The sequence below is a fragment of the Nyctibius grandis genome, chromosome 18 (assembly GCF_013368605.1).
Source record: "Nyctibius grandis isolate bNycGra1 chromosome 18, bNycGra1.pri, whole genome shotgun sequence".
Classification (NCBI taxonomy): domain Eukaryota; kingdom Metazoa; phylum Chordata; class Aves; order Nyctibiiformes; family Nyctibiidae; genus Nyctibius; species Nyctibius grandis.
In genome coordinates this window covers 2,617,968-2,630,605 of record NC_090675.1, presented here as the reverse complement: position 1 = coordinate 2,630,605, position 12,638 = coordinate 2,617,968, and positions in this window count along the sequence as shown.

Below are 12,638 nucleotides of genomic sequence, written 5' to 3'. Positions count from 1 at the left end.
CCTCCAGCTAGTTGCAAGGCAAGCTGCAGGCAGTCTTCCTCTTTTTCTCAGCACACCAAACTCCAGCTACACAAACCACAGTATTTGGAGCTGTGGACAAGCGTGACAACTACGTCTGGTCACAAAACTGGGATGAAGTCCATGAGATAAGCATTTCTTATCAATAGGATCTGGCTATAAAGCCGACAGCCTGCATTACTTTGCAATACTTTACATGCAATACCTTGCTCTCGGACAACGCGTTCAATCCGTGATCTCAGGACAGAAGCACACCTTCCTGTCCCTCATGGCCCAGAAGCGGTGGAAATCACAAAAGAAAGAAACAAGCTCCCCTGACCAAATCCAACTGGGGCTTTGAATCACAGAGGAGGAATTGCAGAAGGATTCAGGGAGTTCACAAAGGACTTCTTGACTGCTACTGACTTCATGTGAAAGGCATCCAGACCGTACTATGCTTCAGTTTTAAGATGCTGAACAAAAGGCTGTATGCATTCAGCTCCGAGACCACGCATTTGACAGACCTGGATTAAAGGTATGTGTGCGAGTTTAACGGGCTTAAATTTTTAATTGTTCAAATTGCTTTGAAATAATGTAACATTGAGAAATGATTTACAGAACCAGCAGTGACCGGTGCAACAGTTTGCATTAACAGTGACCTCATATAGGGGAAGACAATGATAAAACCCAGGAAAAGATGTGGAGGGTAAACTGTTGAGATGGAGCTTGCTGGGAGCACAGAGCAGTGCTCACAGCATCCCCTTTGGTGCGATCTCTCATTCATTGTGTGTTTGAGCCTGGTAAAAGAGATGGAAAGATGGACTCAAGGGCCAACACTGCAGTGCGTCGTTATCTGATTTAAATAAGGCAGCTGAGCAATGTCTCGGGTAGGATTCGCTTCCCTAACGTTTACTGTCTAGAAGTCAGCAACATGATTTAAACTCAGCTGTGTCTATAATCAGTAGAGGAACCTGCAGAGGGCATTTCAGCGGCTTGAGTTAGGGTGAGATGGATTGCCTTCTGGCTCTTTTCAGTCTTCAGGGTGCTTAGATGGCAGCATGGACAGGTAAGTGAAGTAGGAGGGCTCCCCTCCGGAGAGTCGTGCTGAGACTGGAGATGGATGGCCTGACCCGTGATGAAATGCAGTATACACAGGCAGGTGGCAGAATGCTGCCGGCAGAAAGGGTGAGTTTCAGTGAGAAACAGACAGAGCTGATGTTTGGTTGCTTTTGAAATACCTGGGAATAACAGCAGCAAAGCTGGGGCACTCCTAATTCCAGCTCTTTCTCTGGAGCAATGTAGCTGAAGACTGTTCAGTCTCGAGCATTAATTTTGCTGTTCTTCCACTGTGGCCCCAAGGGTGGAAAGTTGAACTATACATCTTCTGAGCTTTTTGTGGCTAACAGGTCTGAGATGATGTTAGGAAGTGATAGGAAAGTTTCAACTGGCATGGGGCTGAAGGCCCTTATTTTGGCCACTGCTCTTAAGTTTTCCACATAAGCACTTTCCTCCCCTGAAGTTGCAATGGGCATCTACTGCTCTTATTCTGAGTGGGAAAGTATGTTTGCAAGGGGAGGAATTAAAATTACTTCAGGTTTTACAGTCTTATTTGAATAAACTCCTCCAACTCCCACTTTGGTGAAGATGTACCTTTAAACAGCTGTGACTAGAGCAATATATCCAGTGAGTGTCTTTCCACAAAACTACAGGACACTGAGTTCACAGAAAGCTGAGAGAAAACCAGGTGACAAATCACTGCTGTTTCTCAGAGGACCAGCGAGGAATCACTGCTTATGTCTCTCTTGGTAGCTAATACTGGATTTGCTGAGATGAGCCTCTTAACATAATGCTCTCTCTGTGTAAAAGAAATCAATGAGAGACTAGTAGAGACGCCCCTAGGAAAGTAGAACTCTGTTTTAAGTAGTTTATTCCACTAATACAGGGAAGATAATGCCCAAAAAGTCAGATTTAAAGGCTTAAGTCTGTCCTTGCTTAAGCAAAGTGGCCATCAGGAGTCCTGTCAGGAGTTAAAATATATGTGAAAGAGAAATAATGGTCTCAGGTTTTGTTTGTGTTTTTTTTTCCTCAGTGTTAAGAAGCAAAAACCAATTTTAATTTCACCTTAAACTAGTGTTGAAAACAGTTCATAAAAAAATGTTCACCTTGTCCAGATCTTCAGGGAATAGCTTAAATTGATGGGTCTTTGAACTGAAATTAAAGTTTCGATGCAAGACTTCTTTCAGAGTTACATTCCAATGAATCCAATCTTCTTGGTATTGAGAAAATGTCCAGAATCTTACTAAAATCAAATAAAGGGAGGGAGATGTTTAGAATTTTAATAACTGCCACGAACAAATAATCTCCCTCTCTGGCTGTTAAAGAAGATACTGAATCTGGACATGTGGTTTATTAAAATACAAGAGATAAGAGAAATGGAGAAGATTATAGAAAACAGACATATATACATGAAATACATTTGAAAAAAAGGGAAGTGATGTCAGTTAAATAACGGATCAAGAAGCCATGTAAGAGAGTTATAAAGCTCAACACTGCTCACTTATTTGCATATATATTTGTTGGTAAGACTTTGTTAGGGCTTTGAACGCAAAAGCTACTACCAGCTTAATGGTGAAGTCAAACATGGAGTGGTAGGTGGCAGTTCAGTCTGAAAGGATTTGCAGTGCTTTTGGTTTGAGAAGCAGCTTACAAGGCTTTCTGGCTTCTAAGGGTGTGAAAAGTTGAAGCTGGATATAACAGGAATGAAATCTCTGACAAGCCTCTTTCTGGCCCTCAGTTTGGTGGGGAAAGGGGAGACTATAATCTGTTGTCAGTCTGCAAATGAGTTTGCTTTTCTTCAGTTCACATTTTCTTCTTACGGACAGGAAGGGTGTTTCCTGGAATCCTAAGTGGGAATAAATACGATCTAAGGTGTAATGCTAAAGTCTGGATCTCAAAAGAGTAGCTGTTCCCTTCTGTAGGACATTATCAGGTGTACAGATCATAGTTCACCTTTCCTTTCCCTCCACGGGATCACATGCTTGTGATTCTGTGCGTATGACACATGCAGCCATGTAACTGCTCTGCATCCCTGTTCCCATCGCAGGGACATGCCTGCCTAGGGCGGTGACAAAAAGATGACAATGGATGTGGTATTATCCTGAGATTGGTATATACAGCCCTCTGCGGAGGAGACAGCTTTGGAATGTGAACTTTGTCCTTTAAGCCAAACACAGCAAACGGCTCTTGCTTCCCTCCTCTTTACCACATCTCAGCTGTCTTTCTGAGGGAAAATCTTGACATTTGGTACATGGACGTTATGGATATCTGCGTATAGGGAAACATGTGAAATTTGTCATTTCTAGTGCAGGTTGCCCAAAGAGTCATTTAACAGCCGCAAAAAATGTGTCAGAAATTTCCAAAGGCATTTAGGAGATGCTCATGCCCATTTGCTGTTAATCCTAATGAGAAGTGAGTGTCCAAATCAGTTGGACAGGTTTTGGAAAGTCTCGGCTAGATTCATGTCTTCCTGGAGGAAATCACATTTGACAGGAGGCTTCTGATGCAGAGAGAGAAAGGGCTTTGGAGGCCACTATTTGAATTCGTTGTATTTCGGTTCAGAAATCTGCCAAATGTGCAATATATACAGATGCTGATATTCACACCTCTATTCTGCTGTCAACTAATATAATATCCTTTATTTTTCTGCTTACTGCATATGCTGTTAAATTAGATAGACGTATTTGCAAGGTGAATGACAAGTGTAATTGGCTATAAATGCTCCATTTAGAGAGATTGCAAACTATGTTTAAGTTACACCCAAGTGCACCTGTACTTGAGATGCAAAGTCATTCAGCTCCCACAGCACCTTCATCATAACCATACTTCATCCTCCCACACAAATAGATTCTGAGGAAAATAATTCCTCCCCAAATGTACATCTGCTGCAAATTATAGCAGCATCATTACACATGCAAGTAGAGTGAACACAAATCTCGTACTATGTGTTGGTGCTGATTGAATGATGACATCTATTTTTGGAAAACAAAGGAAAGCTAAAATAAAAGGTTGACAATTTTTTTTGTTTGTTTCAAAGCATTTCCCGAATTCATTTGTCATTTCTGCATGCTTGGAGATTTTTTCAAAATTTAATGGAAAATTTTGAATCCTTGAGAAAGAGATTGAAACCATGACTGAAGATTTTTTAAATTGACCTTGTTAGGGAATCACTGTTGCTAAACCTAGAGATCATTTTGATACCATTCTTTGCAACATCTGAAATTAATTTCAGAAAAACATGAATATTTTCAAGAAAGGCTATAAAAGTTTACACTTTTTTCTCTCTTTTCTTTTGGAAAGTCTTTAAGGCTTCTGATAAAAGGGCTATTTTTGAATGCAAACAGCTTTTTAGTGAAACACTTCTGACTAGTTCTCCTAAAAAGTAACACTTGTGACCAGAAAGCAAACAGTGCAATTTATTCGGTGCCTACCTCTCATTGTCCCCGTCAGATCTGCGGTTGGTTTTGTTAAAAGCATACGTGTGCAAAGCACTGCTTATTACCTTAACAGCCAGGAGTCTTGCAGGTTTCAAATTCCCAATTTCTCTTCTCTGTTTCTTCATTACACTAAGTGGCAGTTGTGTACCAATACAGAACAGACAGGGCTGAGGCAGTTTTAACTTCTTTGTGTGTCTCCGGTAATCGGTGTTCTCTGCTTTAATACAAAGTAGTCCCAAGGCTGCTGTGCACTTTCCTATGTTCTTTCAAGCCACATCTGTCAAATCTGTACTCAACAGCTGGTCTGTATGGGTGTCATACATTCAAAGCAGACAGTTAAATGAAAGAGACTCCTAAACAAATTCAATATAGATTGTGCCCTGCTGCCTGTGATGTGGGGCTGAGGCACGCCTGATTGCAGATCTAATCTCACTCCGATACCTGAGCAGCAATAAATGACAGTCGCTCCATTTTGTCCTGCCCAAGGAGGCTGTGGGATATCTTTAGCTATATGAAGTATTAGCACTCTTTAGGCTTTCCACAGCCAAGACCATGTTTCAGAAGGCAGATGGAAATTCTGTACCTGAAGATGACTTCTGGAGACCCCAGCCCTTGGCCTCTGCTGTTCAGCAAGTGTAGGAGTTGTTAGCTGTGGGCTTTAACAGAGCCTCAGGATGCCACCTGCTAAGGAGGCATAGACAAACCTCTGCTTGGAGGGAAATTCTGCTGTTTAATGTTACAGGGAACTTTCTTACTTTAGTGCTAAACTACGTTATTTCTCTTTGAATCTCTCCCAAAGTGGTATGCAGTGTTACACATTGCTGTGCTAAGGGCTGTATGTGTAATTAGTGGCTTGCATGACTCCCAAAAGGTACAGTCTAAACCTTAATCCAGCCTTGGTTTTGATCACCATGCCACATCTCTTGAAAGCATTTATGATCAGGGGACTGCAATTCTTAGAGCCTGTTCCACATTGGAGCTGACTTTTATTAGGGAGACAGAATGTTAAAAAAAAATATTAAACTGATCCTCATTAGCAACTGGAGACATAAAAGTCTCCAGAGCCAGATTGTGACTGCCACTGCAGAGCTGTTTATGCAGCTATTTGTGCAGAGAATAGCTCTCCAGGGATGGGCTATTTGCTGCTGTTTCTGCTCCAAAGACCCTGCACCTAGATTCCAGTGCTGGAACCAGGGGGGTTGGATTCCTGCCTGAACAGCGTGAGTGTAATGATCGCTAAGTGCCTCGTTCCCCCCTCTGGAGAGTGCATGGGTTGTCACAGTACCTCTGTCTCACTTGCGGCGCCCTGGGGCATGGGAACGGGATTACAGCAAAGCCAAAGGAAATGCAAAACCTCTGACCGATCTGCAAATGTTGCTTTTGGAGCTGTTTGTTTCTATGTATCCTCAGAGCACGCTGGGGGATGCCGGTTTATTGCTGCCTGGGATATCTTATTGTTTCGCTTTCGATGAAATACAACTCCTGTTTCTATCTTGAGGGTTTTGCCAATGACTTAAGATGAACGGAGGAGCTGCCATTTGGCTTCCATCTCCAGCCAAATAACTACACATTCACTTTGTTGCTGCCAGAACCACCAGGTCTTTCCCTGCAGGGCTGCTGCCCAGAAAATCAAGTCCCAGCCTGCCCTTATGCATAGAGACTAAGCTGTCGCAGGCAGAGGGGCTTTGCTGAATTCATGAGGTTCCTGTTGGCCCCTTTCTCCAGACTCTTGAGGCCCCTCAGTTAAAGTCCAGGCTTGACCTGTCCCTCAGACTTCTCATCCAGTTCCTTCCTGGCTCCCAGTTTTCCCCCTTCATTATTCCAAATCTGGAATCTCATTGAAATAAACATGAGTGTGTGAAAACACCTGCACATTGAAGCAAATACATTTAAATCAACGTTAAAAAAAAAGCTTTTCCATCTTGGCTATCATCTGTTGTTGATATTTTGGAGAAAGACAGTCTGCTTGCAGTTACACCATTACCTTTACACACAAGGTCACGTTAACTGTCTGAGCAGATGCCGACAGTGTTGGGAACATCCACCTGCTACAGATGAAACCCAATTAACGGGTCTCATGCTGTTATAAAAACCCCAAGCAGCAGCTCTGCTCGTTCTTCACCTGGGGAGAGAGATGTGTGCGCTGTGTGTGGGCTCAGAGCTAGGAGTTTTACTCTGTCTTGTCTTTCTGAAGACTCCTTCCCCTTATGATAGGAGATGCTGTGCTGAATAACACTATTTGAGAATGATGCCTGTCTGATCAGTGAATTTTCTTTAAACCAGGTGTAATTGCCTTACCTAGATCAGTGTCTTTTTCTCCTTACTTTCAGGGGTATTTTTAGCCTAGTCAGTAAGTCTGTGATATGACAGGACCCCTTGAAAGCTCTGAGTAGCTTGGCTTGTATAGTCTAAAAGGAAGGGGTGTAGGATTTGCCTAGTAAGGAGGCTGACAGCTGTTCTTAAGGTGTTTAGATCTAATCCATACTAATGAGATAGCTTCTTATCGAACTGAACTGCAACATCTCTTAACTGCTCCTTTTGAAAACCTGTGCATTAAATTACTATGAGACAATAGTTTCTAAAAGGCATTCTCCTAACCTTAGCTTCTGCACTAAATTGAATGAATCTAGTGAAGTGTCTCTTAGAAACAAATCTTTTTTAAACCTGCACTCTATTCTTCTTAACCTCTCTGCCCTAAACAATTTCTGAGACAAGATGAATACCAGCCTGTGAAGATCATAGCTACATATATTCTACTTAAGCATTCACTTGGCTGATAGCCTGGAATAAGTCACTTTTGAGGGCTAAACAACTTCTGGGGCTATAGATGGGACCTCATTATGCAACATGTGAGGAGAGTTATTACTAGTCGCTGAGGTATAGTTGCTGTGTTCACTACATAGAAATACGGGCACTGAGGTTACTCTGGTGTTGAAAGCTCTCAGCTGAAATCTCAGACAAGCGGGCTAACCTCTCTCCCATGGGAAGTTTCTGCATTTTGCCCTGTTTTTGCTAATTTGGGGGTCTACCATTTTGCTGCTAGAAGATGTAGGAAAGGAAAGTTTCCACTCCCTGTAAGGATTATGTCCTTGCTTTGTGATGCTTCGAATTGCCAATGCTAGCTTAAATATGGCCTGGGCTAATATCACTGCTGAGCAGCAGACCAAGTCATTGACAAAACTTTGAAATTAGAGGCTTCCAATTTGAATCTCGGATGTCCCCAAGGCATCGATGCCCAAGGCTCTTGAGCACCAAAAGACAGTATACCTAAACACGAGGTGAATGATCCTGCCTTTGTACTTCAGTTGTATAACTAGCATGACCTTTCTCTAGATGTGTGTTGCTTAGAGTGATCTCTGCCTCCCAGTGTACTCTCCTATTACCTGGTACAGATGAACCAGCATTGGGAACTAATAGGACCAGGAAAATGAACCAAAAGCAGTTGTTTTCTTCATGAATTAAATAATCTTACTAGCTTTTTTTTTCTGATAGAAAATTACCTCTTAAAGGCAGATAAAAGGGGCTTTTTAGCTAGATTTTCCTCAGATGGGACTGGAAGAGAAATCTGGATTGTTGGTTTGGGCTTGCATAGTGAGGGGGAATTGCTTTGTCATGTTCAAAGAACCACCAAAATATTATAGGTTCCAAACTTTCATGCTGCAACCTTAAATGTCTGTGTCCTCGAAAAATCACTAAACCAAGTAACGACTTTTTGGACCTGTCTGAAATGCTTAGGTCTACAGGCTGAAATCCCAGTGAAATGTATAAAATCATTTTAGATTAAGAGTTAAAGTCACCTGTACTGCATGCTTAGAGTCAGATGAGATGAATAATGACATGATTTGGATCACTTTTCCCACACAATAAATGATACTCATAAGTATCTGGTTGAAATTCAGGGTGGAATAGGATACCCAGCTTTGTCCTACCCTATGTGTAGCTTTTTTAGCTGAGCTCTGCTCTGCTCTGCCTCACTGCATTTCCTTGTGAGCTGTGTACTTCTTCCTGAATTAATGTGAATTCTGAGTAGATCTTTGAACTGGTGGGGTTGCTGCATCCTGGGCATGCTTTCAAATACATACTTACAGGGACCCCATGTTCTAGTTAATGTGACGGGACATTCCTTCCTCCCCTGCATGCGGAATGAGCACCAAAAAGTCATTGACCAAATGCTTCCAAATGATGCCAGATTCTCTTAGGATTGATAGCACAAAGCAGTATGTTACTACTCCGTGCTCGGGGCTTCGCTCATAAACATGCTTAACTGTCTGTGTGATGGAAATGGAAGGTTAATTCAGTGATGGTTTGCTCACTTTCTGCATGTAAATAGTGATCTGGAGAGTGCTGACAGGACCCTCGAAGGGGGCTGTGTAATGTTAGAGATCTGTTCCCTAGGGGACTCTCCTACAGATGAAGTGGCTGCCAGTGCTGTTCTGTGCACTAAAATTGTCAAGGCTTTCTGTTTTCCAGCCTTCAGAATGGGATCATACTGCAAGTCCTACTCAGCCTGCCCTTGCTTCAGAGCAAAAACCTTTTTGATAAAGACGTCCTTAACTCTTTCAGGACACTCTACAGAGGTTGCCAGCTATTTTCTCACCTGCCCCTGGAGTTGCTGCTTAACTTAAATCATCAAGTTGTTGCAAAAGGTTCTCCTGTTTCATTTTAATACTTCAAAGAATTACTGGACCTCGTAATATTGATCTGTTCACTTCCTGTCCTTTTATAGCTGCCTATATAATTTCCGATCCTTCAATCTGACAACTGTGTCCCCAAGATGACTGTTCTTAATGTTTTAAATGATTGCTACCTTCCATCAAAAAATCTAATATAAAAACAGGAAATACAGTGCAAAAGCAACAAAATAGTATGTCTATGGATTAATTTCAGACTACTCTTTAAGTGTAAAAGCAATGTGTGGAATATAAGTCGATTTTTAGCTAAAACTGGATCAAAGTTCCCAAAGCGCTAACAAGAAATCACCTGGAAATATTGCCAACTGCAAGTAAAAATGTCCAAATTTTGTACATTTCATGTATATGAAACTGCATAGAAAGAGTTATTTCAGAAAGAATGAGAAGTTTTATGCTTTTATGAAGATATCGCAAAGACATATAGGGCTACAAGAATGCTAGAAACAGCAATAAATGTACTAGGTCTTTCGGTAATGACATTTCCTCTCTGTTGAGCAATACAGTGCTTAAACTTTATTTTTTCTTTTTAAGTGGATCTGTGTTTCCGTGCTAAAGCACTGCATATAATTTTGGGGTATAACTTTTTTATAAATGCAAAAAAATTCCCTGCTACTCTCCTTCCTGCTCTGCAGACCACCAAAGAAACTACTAATGCAATTTTAATTTATAGCTCTACCTTTTTTCTCAAGCTCTGGGACAAAGACTCCCCAAAGAGTCAGACTGCATTTTTAAAAAAGCTATGAGAAGTCTCTGATCTGTAATATAAACCCTATGCTATCGAGCTCTGCAGTCTAATCAAGCTTGGAAGCTGATGATTTGGTAGGAGGGCAACTGTGCATGCAGTGGCTGTGTAGATCACATCACATCTTCATAAGGCAGGTAGGTGCTATGGAAGGCCAGGTTTCCCGTTTTCCCTCTATTACCATCCTTTCCTTTTGCTCCAGAGCTGTCCCTCAAGCACAGGAGGTGTCTTAAACAACCAATGCCAACTGCATCTGCTTACCACAACAATTGGCTTCACTGCTAGTGTTGCACTCCACAGTGAGACTGTTGCAGCCTCTCTCTCTGGATCTATTAAGAGCAGCAGCCTTGCCGAACACGCTTCTCAGAGCTGCTGGCTTTTGGCTTGATGTGTTTGTCCATTTCTTTGTTAGCACACATAGCAGAGAAGCCCTTATCCAGCTTTGTCTGTTTGCTCTGGCTTTCTAGTACAAATGTCAAGTGACTTTGAGCCATCTATCTTTTAAGGGTAAAACAGGCATGAAAATCAAATACAGCAGTTTTTGAATCTGGGCAGCTTCCAGAGTATGAGCTTCTAAATTTCCGTGCTGTGAGGCAGATGCTTTTTAACTGTCGTCTTGCTTATGTGATGATAAAATCTCCCGAGAGTTAAGTGATAAATACATGCCAGTCCTACATCTATCATCCAAAATATGCTTGGATTGTTTGCTGCTTGTGCAGATGCAGTGTGTTAGGTGTTTGCATTTGGTTGGGACCACGTTACATGTCTGATGCTTATATTCTATGCAAAGGAATGAGATTTGAACAATGTGTATTCCCATGGTACTTTTTTCCCCTTCCTTTCTTTTCCTTCCTCTTTTTCCAAGATGCACGACCTTTATGTACTCCCATTTTCCCTCTGTTTTCACCCCATGCCACCAAAGCTGCACCACCTGTGCAGACAAATGTTTCTTTGAGGACAGAAAATGAGGTTCTGTAATTCCAAGTTCTAAATATGTTTCAGTTCAGTGTTTGTAGAATCACCTAGTGAGTCACCTTTCTTCAGAGTAAGATGAACTTACTTTTTAGCAAGCAGTCTGGGGTGTATCTGCTCTCATCTAGTGAGGCCAGGTGTTACAGAAGAACAAATATTTTTAAAACTGAAGGTGCAAGTAGTGAAACAATAGTGGGAATTTTTGAACTGGCAGTCACAAAAAGTGTAACTTTGTTACTGGGCCTGTTTTTTAAAACTTTACCAAAAATCTTTGCTAAGTGCTTAATGATTTTGGTATCTTAAACTTACACCATCCCTCACCTGCCAAATTTACAAACAATCTTATGATTAACCTGCCTCTTTCAGACAAAACACTGATAAGTAAAGCTGAGAAAGATGCAACAGGTGTATCTTGTATCTAGGACTGATGCTCAGAAGTCTGTTGGGGCAGGAAGCTGTGTTGCAGCATAAACAGAGCATTAAGCTTTTCCAGAGGAGGACTAGATGGGAATTTCTGTAATACAAAGGAGAATGAATTTTAGACGTTATCACTTACAAAGAAAGGGAGTTCACTGAGATTTATCAAATGTCAGCCAAGTAATTAAACTTGGAAAAGCTGGTTCAGAAGGCTGCAACTTTGAAGCAGTGAGTCAGTCTGCAAAACACAACTCTGCTGAGAGATTTCAGTGAACCTGCCTGAAACTTCAGGTAATGGTGGCCACTGAAGTTCTGTAGGAAGCAAACTCTGCCTGCACAAGAGCTTTGCAGTGTGGCAAGGAAAGCCAACTTCATAAAAACTCCACCACCAGGCACCTGCTTTCATTTGCCAGTGCTGTAACTCTCCTGGAAGGGTTTTCTCTAGGGCAGTGTAACAGGATTGTGCACACAGCATCAGGTAATAGTTGTCTTTTCCCAGCTGCAAGCCTCTTTTTTGCACCCCCTCGGGACATCAGGATTCACTGTGGGAGGGCAGACACTGAACCTCTGTCACGTACCTGTCTGAACTACTGAGAGCTCCTGAAAAAAAGTAGTTCTCATTAGGGCAGACTGGCAAAATAAAGTCCTCTTTAATCTCTCAACTGACTTATTAAATACAAGGTGGTGTTGGGGCTGCTCTGGTGTTGTCAGTCTTGTTTGAAGCAAAGCATGAAAAATGTGCTTTGCCTTGCTGCTCACAGGGTTGCTAGATAGAAGAGGGTGATTTAGCGTCTCGGCTCCCTACCTTCCATGTGTTATCTGCCACTTGAAAAGCTGCTTGTAGTGCCCGGGTGGTGCTAAGCCATAGTAGGTAATTTTTCTTCCTTGTGCTATTGGTAGGAGACACTTTTGCACAGAAACTGCCACTTTGACCTTCAGTTTGCAAGAACAAAAATATGAGCCTTTATGTAGCGAGGGAAGGGAACTTGCACTTATCTTTCGACAGAGAAATCTGTACCTCCAGCAAGCTTGTCTGGGCTCTCGTGTAAGAAGAAAATTATTTAAATGCTGTACCGTAGTTGTGGCCGCTTGCTGTCTCTTCAGATTGTCTTATCTTCTCCTTCCTTTCTTTATTTTTCCCTATCACTCTTTAATGTGTTAGAAAACATTCTCATTTCTTTTTGAGAATGGGGAGCGGCAAACAAGAAGTTAGTAGTAAAGAGGAAAACATGGCTGTGGTGATGTCTTCCGTCAGATCAGTTTCAGGTGCTAAGCAATCATGTGGTGTCAAAATACTGAGCAATGAAGCATTAGGATGATGCATCT